This window comes from Harpia harpyja, chromosome 13, assembly GCF_026419915.1.
Source record: "Harpia harpyja isolate bHarHar1 chromosome 13, bHarHar1 primary haplotype, whole genome shotgun sequence".
Taxonomy (NCBI): Eukaryota; Metazoa; Chordata; class Aves; order Accipitriformes; family Accipitridae; genus Harpia; species Harpia harpyja.
Genome location: NC_068952.1, coordinates 15,294,126 through 15,311,813, shown reverse-complemented (window position 1 = coordinate 15,311,813; position 17,688 = coordinate 15,294,126). Strand labels below are relative to the sequence as shown.

Genomic DNA, 17,688 nt, shown 5'->3' with positions numbered 1-17,688 from the left:
CCTCTGCAGCCATGTATGCCCTTCAGTGCCTTGACATGCACGGATCAGCCCAGAATGCATATCAGCAGGTAAAAAAAAAATCTTAGACAATCCCTAACTATTTCCTTAAGTTCAGCCTCAAGGATGAACACTGCCTGAAAGAGAGAGCAGTGGTAGCCTCTGCTTCTTTCACTTCGAACAGGGAGAAGTACTGTGAGTGATGCTGAGCCTTTGCAGCATTTCTCTAGCGATGCAGGCAGGAGAGGGGTCTCTTGCAGCTAAGTCACCCCGTGGCTGGTTCCACACTCACCTGCCAAAAGCAGCAACCTGCCCAAACCTGCTGTGGTGCAAAAGGGGCCCATCTTCCCAACCTTACTGCTTTCATCTGTTGTAGTCAGGCACAGCAGGTGAGCTTTCAAACAAAAAGTGAGCAAGGCCTTCTAGTTTGAACTCTTTACGGTATCCTCTTCGTAGGAAAGACTTCTGGTTTTAACAGATGATCATGTGCGGTCAGAAAACAGCATTGTTTACATGTATGGATCCTCCTTCATTGAAATCCCAGAAACATTGCTGCTTGAGCTATGTGCAGATGAAATCTGGGATTAAAAAAAGGCCTCATGAGCAAAGAGGAAAAAGAGACAATGAGATGTGTGTCTCAGCAAGACTTCCACAGAGAAGCCTCAACATGTGTGCAAGGTGAAAAAGAATAACAGAATGACTTCAGCGTTGGCTTGCAATGGGCAAGGGAGGGCCCTTTTCATCACAGTCTGGCAGAGAAATGTATAGCTTTAGAAGAGGGAGGAAGTACAGATCCTTACTTCAGAAATATAAATCCCTTTTTAATAAGTGACTGAAACTGTAGGAGTTCCTAAGGAAAGTCGGCTTTCCTGATCCTCATAGCTTTAACTCTTTCCTTGCCTGATGGAATGCTGCTATTGCCTTCACTTTCCTGCTTTACTCCATCTCCTGTGCGTTTTGGGGAGAGTGAGCAAGCTGTGTTACCTTATAGAAAGAGGTCTCCAAAAGGTCAAAAATCAACACCAAGATCTGCACCAGAAATAGCTGGAAGCCAGAGCAGTTGCAGAGTTCCCAGTGGCTGCATGATCCCCTGGGGATCCACAGCACAGGTCTACTGCTCTTAAAGGAAAAGGCACCCACATTCTTACTGAATGTGATTCCCCCCCCCCCCCCCCCCCCGAGGCTTAAGTTCCAGTAACAGATTCATCTTGCCTACCTTGAGCAATGCATCTAGTTGCCTAAGCCCTGTTTTTAGTCAATGAGGCTAAATAAGCATGTCCATAGGACAATTCATGCCATGCATGTTAATTTGGGGAGGTGGGGGTGGTGATGGTGGAAATAAGTGCCCCTGGGAAGGGCCTGCCTACTCCAGCTGACCACACAGAGAGGCCAGGCAACTTTCTGGGGCTGGTTTTTGTCCATGGCAGAAGTTTGAGTAATGCAGTGCTGCCTATGTTTTTGATTTGGCTGAAGCAAGGAAGTACTGGAAAACACATGAAAGAAGTTGTTACCTTGCTGTTCTCAGGCTGAAGCCCTGAACATTAATCATGCATCACAAAAGTGTAAGTAAGGGTCCACACCTCTGAATAAAGGATGCAAATACGAAAAACTTTTGTAATTTAAATATGCTTGTACTTGAACAATTGCTAGCAGGATCTGAACACAAGACATGAAGTCAGTATTTGCATGCTGGTTTTGGTCTGTTTCTGTTGAAGTTGTGATCAGGTTTAGAAGCTATCATAATTTTCCTCTCCCTTCCTTATGTTCTATTCTGATATCTGCAATCCACCAGTTTAAACAAAACAAGTGGGTTTTGATTTACTTCGTGCAGCAAAAGTCAAATCTAATTTTCATAGAAATATTTAATTTTAGTATTGAGATAAGAGTGACCAACCCAGGTTCTGACAGACAATTTTATCAGTCTAACGTATAACTCTTGTTATACGCCCTGAATAAAAAGCAGGTATGTTAGCAGAGACGAGAGATTTCCCAGCCTAATGCATCCCAGATGATTCCAGTCTGGGCATATTGCATATCTGTACAATCTGAGTGAGGCCGGCAACTGCATCTTGCTCTCTGTTTCTGGGTCTCTGCTGCTTTTTGTTGGAGCCAGTGGCCAGAAAAGGTGCTCAGCACCCAGCAAGGCTGACTCTGCTGGGCTCCTGGATGGTGCAGAATTCTGCTGAGAAGAAAAAGACTCACGAGAACAACTAGATTTTGAACTTTTCCATCAGTGGATTGCTCTGCTGATTTTAGCAAAATTTGTCTTTAGCACGTGTGTGTGAGAGGGCAGACAGTTCCTCTTTAAATGACCTCTGTGTAAAGCCAAATCCAAAGCAGTGATTTCCCCCTCCTTTCCCTCTTTTCAAATTTCTGGAGCCTCACCGAGGAAAAAATAAATACTTAAAGAAATCTGGGGTTTATGTGAAGGAGCAAATTTAAATAGGAAGCAAGTTAGCAGAAAGTTTCTTGCTGAAACTTGAAACTATACTGAAACATTAGGTCTAATGTCCCAGAGCTGTTTTCCTGCTGTTCTCTTCATGACCTGATTTATGAATTTACATGTGCCTAATAGGTATAACTCTGGTTTGGGACATATGTTTTGGTTCAGGCTGCAAATCCTTCCTGTGCCCTTTCCCTGCTTCTCCCGTTCCACATGGCAGCAGAAAAATTAGGACGTGTTTGTAAAGGTGCTGTTTGCTTCCTTGGCCCATTGTGCTGGCTGAATGACTCATAAACCAAACATTGATAATATCAGCTGGCAGTTACTTAAACCTGAGGTTTCAGGTTAAGACGTAACAATGAATGCAAATCTAGCTGGTGAGACTGTTTGTAATGCATGCACATGTGTTAGATCTTGAAAATTTTTAAGGATTGTTACCACAAAGCCCTATAACACAAAATTATAAGATGCTATACAGGGAGTCCATTCCAGGGTGTCTGTTTTGATGATGTGGAGGTCTCTCAGGTACCCTCCAAAAAACAGCAACTCCTGGGCTTATCGTTTTCCTTGCAAACACCACTTGTTAGTAACAGAGGATTGCTGGTCACTGGTGACTGCCTCGTGAAAGCCGAAGGTGTTGTATGGTAGTTTAAAGAGACATTAGTGTTGTGTAAGTACCAGTAATTAGTTGAGCTGTGCCTGGGAACGTTCCCATGAAGGACATGCTCATCTCTGCCCGTGACCCGTTAGAGCATTCCCTGGAGACAGGGCATCTCAGAGACCATCCCAACAGGCAGGCTGCGCACAGCCACCCACTTCCACAGGCTGAGAGAGGTTGCTAATGTAGGCATGGGCCATTTGCAGGACAGTTCTCAGAAATGGCCACGGGTGGGTTTCATGGTCTCATTCTTTCAACGCAGCAATATCAACTATGGTGCTGTCAGAAATGTTTCAATTTAGAAGATGTCCTGCTTATTCTGTTAGGGGAAAAAAATGCCCACTTGCCCCTCACACAGGTTTTCTTGCTGCAGATGGGCAGGTAGCTTGAGATTTTTTGGCACCTCATTCTATTCCACAGCTTCTCTCCTGTACTGCTGAAAAAGCTGCCTTGCTGCTGCTGATTTACCCCTTTGTGGTCTTACTGCTAATAACTGATACAGATGCCTGGGTGAGAAAGCTCTCGCTGAGCCCTAAACTGAAGCAGTGAAACACCAGTGAATACACGAAGTAAGCCAGCAGCAGACAGCAACCATCTCAATTCTTGTCCTTTCCGATAGTGGCAACAGGAAATAGAAGAACCTCTGGGATACATTCTCACTCTTCCTCTTCTTACCTTTAGGTCAAAGTCTGTGTTTCTGTTTCCAACAGTTGTCCACCCCCCACCCCTTCCTTGCCCCCAGGAGTTTAAATATGTGTATTTTTCCTAGGGAAACCTGAGAGATTATAGCTTAGATTTTATTAATATAGGTAGCAAGACTGCTTAGTTTAAATTTTGAAATACTTTTCTTTGACATTTACTTTCTGGTGTGTGGTTTTTTCCCCTCTAGAAAAATCAATCCATAAAACTTATGTTAATAATGCTACTCTAGACAAGAAAAAAGGAGAGACTGCATATGAAGTGAGATTTTGATTAGGCAGTCTGGTAGGTGTATTAATGCTGAATGCATGACTGCATTCATGTCATCCTCTTATAATGATTTTTGACTAATTTTTGTTTTGTTTTGGGCAAAAGGAGGATTGGGGATGTTTTTTTCAGTTTTGGAAATTCTAGTCAGACGTGTGGGATGACATGGAGAGGAACAGCTGGGTCTTCTACCTGTAGGCCTTCTCCTGGGTTTGTGATTTGTTGGCCTATATCACTTGACAGAACTTATTTCGTCGTGTTAGTTATATTGCACTGAGTTGTATATTCATTCAGGAGGAGACTTTGATCACATCAACATGTATTACCTTTAGGCTTAGTCTTTACTGGTGATATTAAATTAAACTACTTAAAATCCTGGAAACATTCATGAACAAGGCATATAAACACATTAAAACATCCTAGAACAATTTACAAATAGTTTAATTAGTGTTTAGAGTAGCTTACCTTTAGCACATTTAATAGCCAATTCAGTGTTTGAAACCAAGCTAATTAAGTGCCAAACTGGACACAGGAATTAATTTCAATCACCTAATCTCCCATTATGCGCTCACAGTTCATCAGAGGACTCATGAAAGATTCATAATTCCCAGGAGTAGGAAATTCTTAGAAAAAGCTGCAGATGAATATTGGAAATTGTAAGACAAAATTTAAAACGTCAGCAGGTCTTTATACAAGCCCAGTTCAGCTGATTCAATTACAAACCATTTGTTCCTGTTGTGTAAGCATGACCCAACTGAGATATGAAAGTGGGGTTATTTTTCTGAAACCCCATCTCACTGTATTTCACAGATGTGTATTGTGTATTTTTATTTTCCAGTGTGGTTTTGGACAACCATAAATAGAAACCATACAGACCTCCATCTTTGGTGCTAGTTGTAACCTAGCAAAGTCTGTAAAGTGGTGCAGAATTCTGTGTGCAGCTGAATCTCCTGAGTTCCTCCATGTTACCTACTTTATATTATGTATTCACAGTATTTTCAGGTGTGTTTCCAGAAACTGATCCTGCTAGTGTTACCTTGCAGAAAAAAAAAAGCCACAACACTTGAAAGCAGACAAAGTCTCTCATGAAAGTTCACTGCACCTTCTTTGAAAACGAAATACTTTGGCTGTTTTTAAAACCTGTGAGGAAAACCCCTTCCCATGGACTTCATAAAACTTTGCAGTCCTCAGTCTGCATAATGATAGACAGAAGGGGGAAACACTTTAATGACCCAGAGGTCATCAAAATTACTTATCCAAATAAAGATCAGTTGGCTGAGGTCTGTTATATGGAATCAGTGATAAGAATAAGGTGTTTAACCCAGGAGCTTTGAACAAGTTAAGTTATGCCTTCTTCCCCCTGCAGCATCAAATAGTTACGCTGTAACCGTCACTTCCTCTTCCAAAGTGTTTTGTTCTGGTTTTGTGCAGTGTGCAATTCATAGGGCATTCAGTCTCAGTAGTGGGAAGGAATTTTTTGTGTAACCCATTTTTACTTCACAGGAGTTAAGGTTATGTACAGAGTTAGTTTCAGTCTGCTCTGTGAGACAGTGGCAGCAGCATAAAGTGTAAGTAGTGTATTCATACTGGATTTTAGAGATGCTGTGTAAATGTGTCCAGATAAGAAAAGGATTTCTCCAAACTGGGAGACACTTTTTCCCAAGATTTGTAAAAACGTAGTAATAGTTTTCTATTCATGTACAGCCTAGCATTCAAATACAGGAAAAGAGGAGGAGGAGTCAAGGTGCAGTGAGAGAGTTTGGTGGTTATGTCTGTCTTGACAAATACTACGTGTTCTTGTAAGCCTAATTTCTAAACCAAAGGAAACTGCAGACATCCGGATAAACAACTGATGATATCTAAAGTTTCATTAATCTTGTTCATTAATCTCTGTTTCTGTGCCTCTGTTGCAACTACTTTTGCATGCTTTTCTAAACCATGTCTGTCTCCTTTTCAAGGGCTCATTCTAACAGAAATGCCCTTAAGAAGTGAGTCAGTAAAATATTTACCAAAACACCCCTAAATACCCACCATCTCATGGTGTGTAAATACTGTTGCTCAATGTACATGCAACGTTACTGATGATAACTTGCTTCATTTCATTATTTCAAACCTTTTTCTTGGCTTTTTATTGCAATTCCTTGGGAATCAGATTATAAAATCCTCCTAGCAAGCTTGTCATGTGAGTTTCCTGTGCAATTGGTAGTTAATGGTGACGATGTCTGAAGCAAACCTCAAATTTTTTAGTGTTTTCTAATCATATTCAGTACTAAATTTTTCAGTTGGTTTTCCCTGCAAGTAAGACACTGTCATTTCTTGCATTTATTACTACATGTCAGGAGTCACACAGAGCTTGTATCTGTTCACTAGCAAATAATATTGCTGCAAGGACTGTTCTTTTTCGTTATTCCAGTTTTTGGATGGGAAGAGTCTTTCTGTGTGGCTTTGAGTCTCTTAAGTCAGTTTTGTTTTCTTCATTGAAGGCCACTCCTGGAAAGCTTTCTGTTTGTTCTCCTGCCCTGGCTAGCAGGGATGCTAAAACAGGGGTGCACCTGTTCATATGTTTAAATGGGCAAAAAAAGTTTCATTTTGAATAAAGCTAAATCCCCTGAAAGATTGCTACTTCTCTGCTGAGCCAATGTGTTATGTGAACAGAAGACTTTCCACAGAAATGGTTAGGACTTCCAAGTTAATGGTAGGGCTACTGTGGTAGTGTGGGACCAGATTCGTTAGCAGCCCCTGGGCAGGCTCTGGCTGTCCCCAGTGGGACCAGCTCCTTTTTCTGCTTGGGGGTGGCTGTGAGGAAGGGAAGGAAAGGACATAGGATCAAGGAGAAAACAGGAGTCGAGCAGCACGTGACGGAACTGAACTTGGCCCAGTAACAGAAATGTGACCCAGAAGACTCTCCTAAACACTCTGCCAATGTTGTTTACACAGGTGGGAGCTCAGGTGCAGGCACAGTTGCAATGTTCATTCTCTACAAGGGACTAGCATACATTTGCCCCTAATAGTTAAAATAGAAAGGGAAGTGTAACTTGCCCAAATAAGTGCTAAAAGAACTCTGCAAGTGAGGAGTCAGGTGGGCAAGGACGACCTGGATGAAAAATGGGCTGGTTATTGATTGGGACATATGTTTTGGGACACCAGGAAAGCAGAATGTTACAAAGTGAATGCTACCAAAAACACAAGAAAGAGTGCCGTTTTAGTAACAATACAACTGCATTATGTTTAGCAGATGTCTGCTAGAGTATTTATCCTACCACCTGCAAGATTTGCCACCAACATAAAATCTGAGAAGAGATGAAAGGATGGTGCCAGTAAGTGCTCTTTTTAGGAAAGTAAGACTAATACTGATTTATTTATCTCTATTTAATGTAGTGTATGAAATGTATGGGGTGTCTTGCAAGAAGACCTGAGACAAAAGAATAAATCCAGCCTTTGAGCTTGAGAGATTAAAATCCTGTTGCTTCCGACCTTTTCTCACTCCTCACCATGCATTTTACACCACTGAACACTAGGTTTTGAACAAATCCTACTTATGTCAGTGGGATGATTTCTGTTGCCTTGAGTAAGGTTTCTATAGCAATGTACCTTGTCATATTCTTTCATTACATTTATTGTTAGCTTTTAAGGTCAGCTTCAGTAGCATTGCTTGACAAATGACAGGAATCAAGGCCTTATCCACCGATTTTTAAATATTCAGATATCAACACTGAATTTTGACCCTTGTTTCTACCCTCTCATATCACCTACAGTAATGCCAGGTGACTACTGTATACCCTGTCTGCAAGTGCTGTAGTTTGCTCGTAATGGTTCTTCTAGACTGTGAAATGATTTATTAAGATATGATCTATATCAGAGAGATTACAGATCAGAAGTAGTCTGATTGAAACATTTGGCAGGCCATGTTTGCTTGAAGATATGCTAAGAGACTAAAAGAATGATCTAGACAAAAAAGAAGTTACTGTAATGAGTAAAATATTTTTCTTCTTAAGTGTTTCTAAGAACTTTTTCTAAATTATCCATTTCACCTCTTCAAAGATTTAAGGAATTACATAAACTCCTGGATATTTTCCCTTACAGTAAATCCTACAGTACTGCCAAATGAATTCCAAACAAATCCTTCCTGTTTTTCTATATCTCATTGTGTATCAAGGTGATAGCTAGCATGCTATGATCCAGATCATTGTTTCAACCAGATAGTTTGCACTCTGGCTAGCTTACCTCTAAGAAAAGTGCTGATAAGAAATTAAAACTGTAGCAAAAACTTATAACCTAGATGCAAAATATTGGTCTTTGAAAAATTGTTGATGTTGCTAATACCTTAGTCTGTATCATTTTTCAGGTCTCATAAACCCACCTAAATTTAGGTGCTATGAAGGCCACCTAAATTTATAAAGGGCTCTGAGTTATCTCAAGGTATTTACACAAGTGCAGCTAAACTTGTGTTACCTGGATTCAGTGCAATAAACTTTGGAGCATGTGGTCACAATTTAAAAGACTTCTGCCATTCATCAAGAAGCCAAGGCTTCTTGGCCAAGCCATGTGTCCTCAGGTGACTGATTAGGTAATGTTTGTACACCTCTACAGAAAAATAACAGGTTTGTATACAGAAGTATGTAAATATTAGGTATTATGGTTATTAATTATGTTTTCCTGACTGATGTAATCTGTTAAATTGTTAAATTCACTGTTGAACGTGTTTAGCAGGCATTTCTGATCTATACTTGTGGGGTCCCCTCTTTCACACCGTCTGAGGACTTCACATTTCTTTAAAAGATCCTGTGAAGCAGGAACACTGGACCGTCCTCATTTAATGGGAAGGACTGAGACTCCATGCCGCGCTGAGACTTAGCTCTTCACCCCCCACGAGCGAGCGTGCGTGCTGATCCCGGTGAGGCACCATGCTGCGCTGGCTGTAGGGTGCTGCGCTCCGCTATGGGCTGCAGGACGGGTGCTTCGATCTGTCCTGGGGTCCCTGCGCTGTGCCGCACCATGTAGCACGGCTGGGTGGTAGACAGACTGCCCATGTTGCATGGGGGGCACTGGGTTTTCTAATGCTTGTGGGGAAGCTTTGGCCCATCTGTCTTCTCTCCTAAGGCACTGCATGGAGTGAACCCAGAATTAATCTGGGCATCCACCACACCTGGGGGAGAGTCTGCCACATCATGCAGGGCTTACAATATTAGGTTTCGTTCGGGCTTGCAGCAAGGTTGGGACAGTGCAGGGCTTTGCGGGCTGCCTGCCCCCATGGGCTGAGAGAGGCAGGGGTGTCTGCTGGCCAGTATGCCTCCTCCCCAGCTGCTGGTGGCTTTCCAGGGAGTGACACTCCTGCCAGTGCCACTCTCGCGCCCTCACCTTGCCCTGGGCTGGCTTCCTCGGGAAAGCAGCACCGGGCTGTCCGCAGCCATCGTGCCTGCCACCTGAAATGAGGCATTTCTCCTCCATCTCAACAGACCTTGGTTTAATTTGGGTGGCAAGTGTTTACAGATTATACCCTCTACTTAATAATGCTTCTGTGACAGCTGTTTTGTCCAGCTGTCATCATGATGTAAATGTTTTCACCCAAAGATCCTTGGATACTTACTAACATGGTACACTTTCTCATGTGTTTGCTAATTTGCTATTATTTGCCTGAGAAACATGCTGAATTCATAATGTATATTTTTTTTCCACTCTACTTCTGTTTCAGGGTAATGTTTAGTCCACCACTTGAAACAGCTTTTTCGTTCTCTTCACTATAATAAATTACTAAACTGAAAGGAATGAAACTAAGCTCCTTTAGCTTAAATTTGCCGAGCTTTTGTTTTGAGGTTGAACAGTGAATCTTAGAAAGCTTGTTTTTCATTTGTCCTGTAAGCTTCCCCCTCCTGCCTCCCCCCTTTCCATGCCAATAAAAGGTAACCAGAGACAGCTGGGGGCTCTCTTTCGACCTCCCTTGAATGGGAGCGTCTTCTGAATGCCTCTTTCATTTACCTGCAAAGACCCTGCTCTGCTAACTGCTACGCCCGAGGTTCTCAAAGGTTGAATAGGTTTTCATTGCCTGCATTTCTGGTCTGAAGCAGACTGAGAGAAATGAGTGTTAAGTAAACGCGGTGGCAGCCTTGCCAGCGTCAGCATTCCAGCCCGCAGCGTCGCTCCGGACCAGGACACTGCCGGCGCAGGCTTCTGCACATCCAGCTGTCAGGGGGTTGTTTTACTTGTTAGCAGTTGAAAAGAAGAGGGATGCGAGGCAAAATAAAAAGTGGCGAGTCTAGTTTTTACGAGGCTGTTTATTCTTTCTATAACAAGTGTGTGGTGCCTTATTGATGTTGAATGGGAATTTAATACAGTGATAAAGTGAAACTGTAAATTACCAAGTCTGTTTTCAGCTGCCTTTGTTCTGTACCTCTAAGCATCTGCAGAAAACATGTTCGACAGGACTCAGACACTTCTGTGAACTTATATGTGATCTTATTCAGCACCTTCTGCAGAGAACTGATCACCTTGCTGCAGCTGATTGAAGTCAGTAGAAAAGGAAGGTGCCTGTCTGTCTTTCCATACCAGGCCTTTTGCATGTGAAGTCAGTGCTCGCAGGCTTTTAAGTGAAAACGGAGGTTTATTTCCAGTTTTCTATCATGAGCATTTTACAGATCTTCTGTTGCGGTTTAAAGATCAGGATTTAGGAAACAATGATATTTGATAATAGAGGGGTTTGGATCTGGTGCTTTTATTAGTCAGGGTAAACTCTGAACACCCTAATGCCGAGCTTACAGTGGAAGTTACACATGGAAAGATTGTGCATTCATAACGTGCTAATTACAATGTCAGAGTATTGTCTGTTGCAGCAGGCGAAAGAACCTGAACTGCATGAATTAGGGCTTTGTTTCCACAAACACCTAGGCATTGTGTAGACAGGAAAGTTTCCCCCTTCTACCAAAATAGCCCTATTTCTTACCACACATAGGCACACTTATACCAGTTCAAGACCTTCCCAAGTAAAGACAGTTTTATTCAGGAATGAGAATCTCGAGGAATTACCTTGCAGTAAATGTAGTGTGGGTTATGCAGATCCTTTCACCTTGCTTTCTTCCAGTTGTCGCATGTGAGCTAGAGAGGTTACTCCTGTCCCATCTGCTTGTTCAAGATCTTTTGCTGGGTGATGACATTCCCTTAGCTCTGCCATGTAGCTGACTTGGATGATACTCCCCTTCCTGTTTCACTCCGAGTGAGCTGGTGGCTGTAGCTGCATTGAGGGCATCTTGAGACATGTCAGCATTATCGAGTTAAGGTACCTAACATGGATGTACTAACGATGACCGGGGTAGTGCAGTGGTGATGTTAGTGTTGACTTCTCAGCCTAACATGCATGATGTTTGGAAGAAACTGACAAGTAAAAAGGCTTGTGGCTGGAACATCAGTGCAGATGTAACCGTAGAAGTGGGAGCTGGGAATAATTACTGATACAGTGCATATATTGCTCTGTGGCAGATGTGATGGCAGACACTGCAGAAAGGTTCTGCAGTGGACATGGGTGGGAGGGCTGGCTGAGCAGAGAGCTAGGAGGTGGGTGTGCTGCACATAGCCTCACCAAACCGGTCCAGGCATCTCCATTGTGCTCTGCAGCACCATGGCTTCTGGGACCCAGAGTCCGGCTTCATGCTGGTGGGCTTCTGGATGCCCAGAGACATAAGCTAGAGCAGCTCGCCCTAATTATTTTCAGCATGACTTCCCACGGCATCTGAAGTCACGTTTACAAAGATGAAATGAAGACCCTTTTCCCCTCTCTTTCCCCTTTCTTATTGTTGCACGTATGTGTTGCCATGTTGTTAGGATTTCTTTTTTTACTCCTAATTGATGGTGCTGTGTTATTTGAATAGTAATTATTTTCAGTTTTGTATATAGCTGTTTGTCAGTTTATTGAAATGAACTGCCATCCGGGCACCCTGATCAAAGCAAAAAGCATGAAGTCCCACGTGTTGCACTTTGAGAGCATCAACAATGAAGCTAACCTTTCACCCTTGACTTTCTTTTAACCCTAATTTTGAAAGACAGTAGCAAACAATTCAGCTAACTTCTTAAGTGAGAGAATATTCAAACTAGCTCGATTGTAATGCAGTGTCCTTTTCAAGTGAACGGAAGATCTCAGAGTAATGCATACAAATACAGAGGTTGGGTAAGTTCATTACTTTGGAGCTTCTGTTGTGGCAATAGCAATGAAATGGTTAAAAGGTTGGCTTTAAAGTGGTCACAATTAGGCTTCAAAGTTAACACCCCACCCCACTGAGATGAATGAGAGCAGTTGACATTTCTTAGTGCTATTGTTTGAGTCTGGCTTGCTATAGCTTCTAAAATAAGACAACAGTACATCTGTTTACATTCTGCTTCCGCAAACCCAGATGGGCTAGACACTTCATTGTTTTTTAAGTGGAAACTTAGATTCTGGAAAATACAGCAATATCCACGGGGTATCTGTAGGAAGAAGAGCTGAAAGCCGCCTTAATCGCAGACGTCTCCCCCTTCCCTGTAAAATTCTATTGTCCCAGGACAAATCTGTAAACCACTGGGAGGAAAAATAAAGTAATGTGTATTTGAAGTACTTTTTTACTTACTACATGACATGCACACAATAACTTCTCAGCAAGTCCCTAGCGTGCAAATTTTCGTAAATGGATGTGGGGTTTTGAACTTTTTCTCTTTTAGTAAGTAGCATGTGCTGTAAAAAAAGGTAAAGATCCCGCTTTTACTGAATATGGTAGCTTCTCTTAACGTCTCCTAACAGAAAAACCTGCCGTCTTTAGAGAAGCCAGAGTTTCACCCAGGAGCATTTGAGACCAGGTTTCACTTTCTGTGTTCACATGAACAGAATCCTTTAATTTACCTCTGAGAGTGATATATGAAGAAATAAGATTCTTGAGAGGTATGTCTTGCATTTTTCTGATACTTTAATAAGGCAGCTACATTAACTGCAGTAAGATCTTAGGAGCTGGAGTGGATTAATAAAGGTGCAAGTAGGGCCAGAATTTGTAGCAGATGGTCTCTATTACCCCATGCCTCAGTTTGTGTAGGCAGTACACAGTGTCCTCTCTGACTTTTGTTGAGGGGTCTGCACAGTGGCAAACTGCCCTCAGTAGCAGCCAGAACCCTATGAGAGCTTCTTTGATAAAAGCGGCCTATTAGATATGCTTAGGCTGTAGATTGAAACCGGCTGTGAATCTGTCGGAAAGATTTTCCTCATTGTGCTTTCATCAGGGTGGAAAGTTTGTGGCTCGTTCTGCATATATATGTATTTTGGGCTTCATTGCTCCGACTTTGCAAGTCCTAGAGTCTGCCAGTGATAAGAGCTCTCATGCATACAGGCTCCTTTTGTACGCTGGCACCCAGAAACCCTGCCTGCCTTTTGCCCGTAGACAACACAGCTTGTGCTTCGGAAGTGACATTGTGGGCTCTCCCAAATGGTGTCTCCCAGATTTCAACCCCTGGTGAATTGTATGGTGAAGGCAAGCGTGCCATCTGTGGTTTGGGCTTGTGAAGCTTGTTTCCTGCCCAGCTTCAAGCAGCATTTTCATCTGAGTATAAAATAAGGTGGCCCTGAGCCTAGACAGGCCTCCAGGTTGTCTGAGACAACTGTGGGCATTTCAAGAGTGTAAGCTGTCTCCTCTTGTCCTTCTCTTGAGTTCCTGTGTTAAGTGGGAGAGTGCAGCAATCTGGTCTATATGAAGAAAATACCTGAGAAAACCCAAGAGAAATATTTATTTTGAAAGCTTCTCTCATGAGTTTATCTTTCTATTTAAAAAAAATTGCTTTAAAAATAAAATAATGTTAAATCATGCTGGAGAAAAGCAATTCCAATGTGATAGAGCTCCTACAGTGTGCAGCAAGAACCACTCAATACAGCTACAGGAGGAAGGGCACATTATTTAATCAGAGGGTTAGAGAACAACATCAAATATGCATTTGTTATATTTGCTTCTACTTTCCATTTCCCTAGTCCATTTCTGACTGTGAATTTCTGTAGTATTACATAGACATGGGTTATGTCTTGTGCATCTTGTGGAAGAAAATAGCTATCCTATTAGACCTTTCAAATATAGTCAAAAAGACTTCTGCAAGGCTATAGTAGGTCAGTGGCAGAGCTTGGAAAAGAAGTTAGGAGACGTGTTGGCCAGTTCTGTATATTTTAACTAGCAAACTGACCTGCTTCCCTGTATTAGAATAGTGTTGTGATACCTACACGTTCAGAGGCCTAAGCTTTGTATGCTCCCCTAACACGGAGAATTTCCTGAAGAGACCTGAAGAAAATATTACTATAGCTTCTCTACCACTTGTGCCCTAACCTGCTTTTTGCCTCATATTAAAAAATGATTTTGATGACAGAATTATCTTTTAGGGATTATGAAATATCAGGGATTCAAAGGGACAGATCCAGACGGGGCAGGAATCTGCCATCATGATGACATTATAATGCAACTTCTGAAAAATTAACGTTATGAGAAAAAAAAACCCCCTTCTAATTTTTTAACATTGTGTTGTTTTATTTTTCTTTCAAAAAAGAAAATGGAGCCTTCCATTTTAAGGCTATTTAGTTTTGAGTAAATTCTGCATTTCCTTTTTGTGGTGTATTTCTTTAGTCAATTTATAGTTTTTGTGCCTACTGCTCCCAGTCTCTTTGCTGGTCTGAGCTTGCTTACCAACTGGTATTTACCATTAAGCAGCAGAATCCTGGTTCTCTTTGAGCAGCTTGGTACATTATGGCAGTCATTTTCCTGTAGAAGAGGATGAGGGGTGCAGACGGTCACTCCTGTAGCTCTCATGAGAAATGCCATAGGAAAAGAGCCGAGCAAATTGAAACAAGATTTTCCAATTCATGAGTATTAAAAATTGGAATTTCTTCCAAAAAATAACCCCAAAGTTTTATTTCTTATTGAGAATTCTTTTTTTAAAAAAATTGAAAAACAAGTGATGTTTACTTATTCATCCCAGGTTAGGAAAAAAATGTTGAATACCAACATATTTTATAGGATTAAATTGTCATCTTTTTTTCAGCTCTAATTATGATAATGATGTACAAGGATTTTTTTTTCTTTCTTTCTTTCTCTCCTTCCTTTTTCCACCCTAGACAATGAAAATAATTTAATCTAACAGCTTTTACATTGTGGTCTCTGGACCAGAGCTGGCTTGTAAAACTTTTTCTTTCAGTGGTTTTATTGTTCAACAACTGATGCTTCCTGTTACTTCTGGCCATGGGTTTTGATTTTGTGAATGAGTATGCTTAGACAAAAGAAGAGTACTACCCTAGTATGTACCTTTTGTACAGCTTTACATTCTCATTAAATCAAAAATGATACCAGAACTGCAGAGGTAACAACTCTTCTGAAAGATGGAGTCAACTGGAAAAAGGCAGAAATGGCAGCAGTCAATAAGAGAAATCTGGGTCTTCACTTCAGGCATTCAGTGAGGAAGAGGAGACAGCACAGGTAAAACATAGCACAGAGTATTGCTCTGATTGCACATATTTTAAACTTGATGGCATAAGAACTGTGTTTTGGGTTGCTTTTCAAGGAACAGAAAGTCAATGGGGTTCTGGTTCATGGCACGGACTAACAAACCAAGTAGTGATCAATTAAGATTTAAATAGGTAAGGGAGAGCTATATGATCTCAGCTGCTGCATCATGCTGAGTTTTTGTTTCCATATTGCCTGTTGTGGTTTTATTGTTCTAATGCTTAATTTTTGTGTAGTTGAAGGTTGTTGTGTATACGTGACTAGATTCACTCCCCACTGGGATATAGGCCAAGATTTTCAAAGTGGTTGTTTATTTTGAGCGCCTCCATTTTTAAGCGTCCAAACCTGAGAAATTTGAGAGTAGGGTGCCTTGAAAGGAGTGCAGAGCATGCATCTTCTAAAACTCAGTTGTCTGTCTGGTGTGTCAATATCGCACAGAAAAAATGAGAGAAGAAAAAAAAGAATGCAATAAAAATCCTTGTTCGCTCCTCATCATTTCAGTGTCTGATCTTTGGTTTGCTGAATTGAGGTGAGCAGATTTGGGTACTGCTGTGCTGGAACCCGGAATGCATTACTCTGCTGTGGTCCAGGCTAAAGGAAGCAAAGCTGAGCAGTGTGACAGCACTCTGACTCTGCACTTCTTTTCTGTAACCTCCTAATTACTCTAGGGCTTTATCTAAGATTTAGATGTGGTCTTCTGCTAAGATGGTGGTAAGATCAGTGCTGACTGTACCATATGTGGAATAGCTACAGAATATATATTATAATGCATATCTAACCTTTGTATGCCATCTTTCTGTCCATTGTGTGGGTGAATCTAGCCAATGCAGGGGTAGCAGGAGGACAGGTTTTTTAAAAGGTCAGCATAAGCATGGGTGCTGTCAGGATAGTTGGCTTAGAGTTAACTTTTCCCTCAAATGCTTTCTTGCTAATACAGAGCAGTACTGTTTGGATTGCAGAAGAAACTTCATTTAAAAGAAATACTGGCATTGGGGGGAAAAAAAAAAAAAAAAGTCCTGGAAGCATTTCTATAGGTTTTAGCTTTTTGAATGCCTATTTTTAGGACTAGGTGTCAGCTGACATAGCTCCTTTAAAAATGCACTTTGGATTCAAGGAAAGAAAATAATGAAGTGTAAGCTGTGAAGTCTTAATTGTTAGAAGTGCAACAATAGCTTAAAAACAGGCTGCAAAGCTTGCTCTCACAGCTGGAGGAAGGGACACTGTATTAATAGTTGCAAGGAACGGGTGGATAGGGCCTGAAAGAGGCAGCGGGGGATATAAAAAGAAGCCTTGTAACATGAAACCATTGCCAAAACCCCTTACTGAACAATTTATGAAAGAGCCTGCATCACATAAGCATCAAGATAATACATGATGAACATGAAGTAACAGCCTCTGACTGATATGCCTCACTGAAAGTTAAGGTGCATCAGTGCTGCACTCCAGCTCTGCTGTGGTAGTTTGGCTGGCTGGAGATGAGCACATGTGGCTTGCTAGTCAACAGCCTCTGTTTTCCTGACTCCAAGTTTCTGGCTGGTAAGCCACAGATGTTGGTTGTGGTGACTGGAGAGGGCACTTGCTGAATAATCATCACACTTCAGTATTTTATAATCTGGTAAGTCCCCCATACCTCCTTGCAACTGATAGCCAAACTGCTCTGCTAGTTTGACCTGGGACAAATAACTCTAAACACTCATTTCCTGGGGGAGGTGGCAGGGAATATCGCTCTCTACAGAGATTTCATGTAACTGCAATCCCCCCAGATTAAATCCCCAATTTAAGCACAACTGCATATTTTCTGTGGCCAGGAGCTGACTGCATGGGAGATAAGGGGACAGCAAAATCCCCCTCGTCACTCCAGCCCCAGCTGCAGGGCCTCTGTGCTCCCAGACCACCTGGGTGCCCAGCAATGCAGTGTCCCATGTTACACTGTGACTGGTTGTTTATGACAGATCCAGACTACTGGGATTATCCAGTTATTGTTTAAAATAAGTCCTTAGGTAACTGCCAATAACCCCCAGAAGTTGGGAAAGCCTTGGGAGCAGAAGGGCTGCAGTGCTAGGGAAGTTTTGATTTCATTTGAAAGCATATATCCATAAAATCGTTTCAGTGCAGACTCCCCGTCTCATGCCGTGCTGACT

General features: G+C 41.8%; 1 long non-coding RNA gene across 4 annotated transcripts in view; it reads left to right on the top strand.

The window, feature by feature from the left end:
• The window catches only part of LOC128150300 (uncharacterized), a 46,248-nt gene that overhangs the window by 6,045 nt on the left and 22,515 nt on the right, over positions 1-17,688 (top strand). For all 4 annotated transcript variants that reach the window (XR_008238018.1, XR_008238019.1, XR_008238017.1 and 1 more), the window contains exon 2: positions 15,361-15,520. This is a non-coding gene — a long non-coding RNA (uncharacterized LOC128150300). The remainder of the gene's footprint in view (positions 1-15,360; positions 15,521-17,688) is intronic.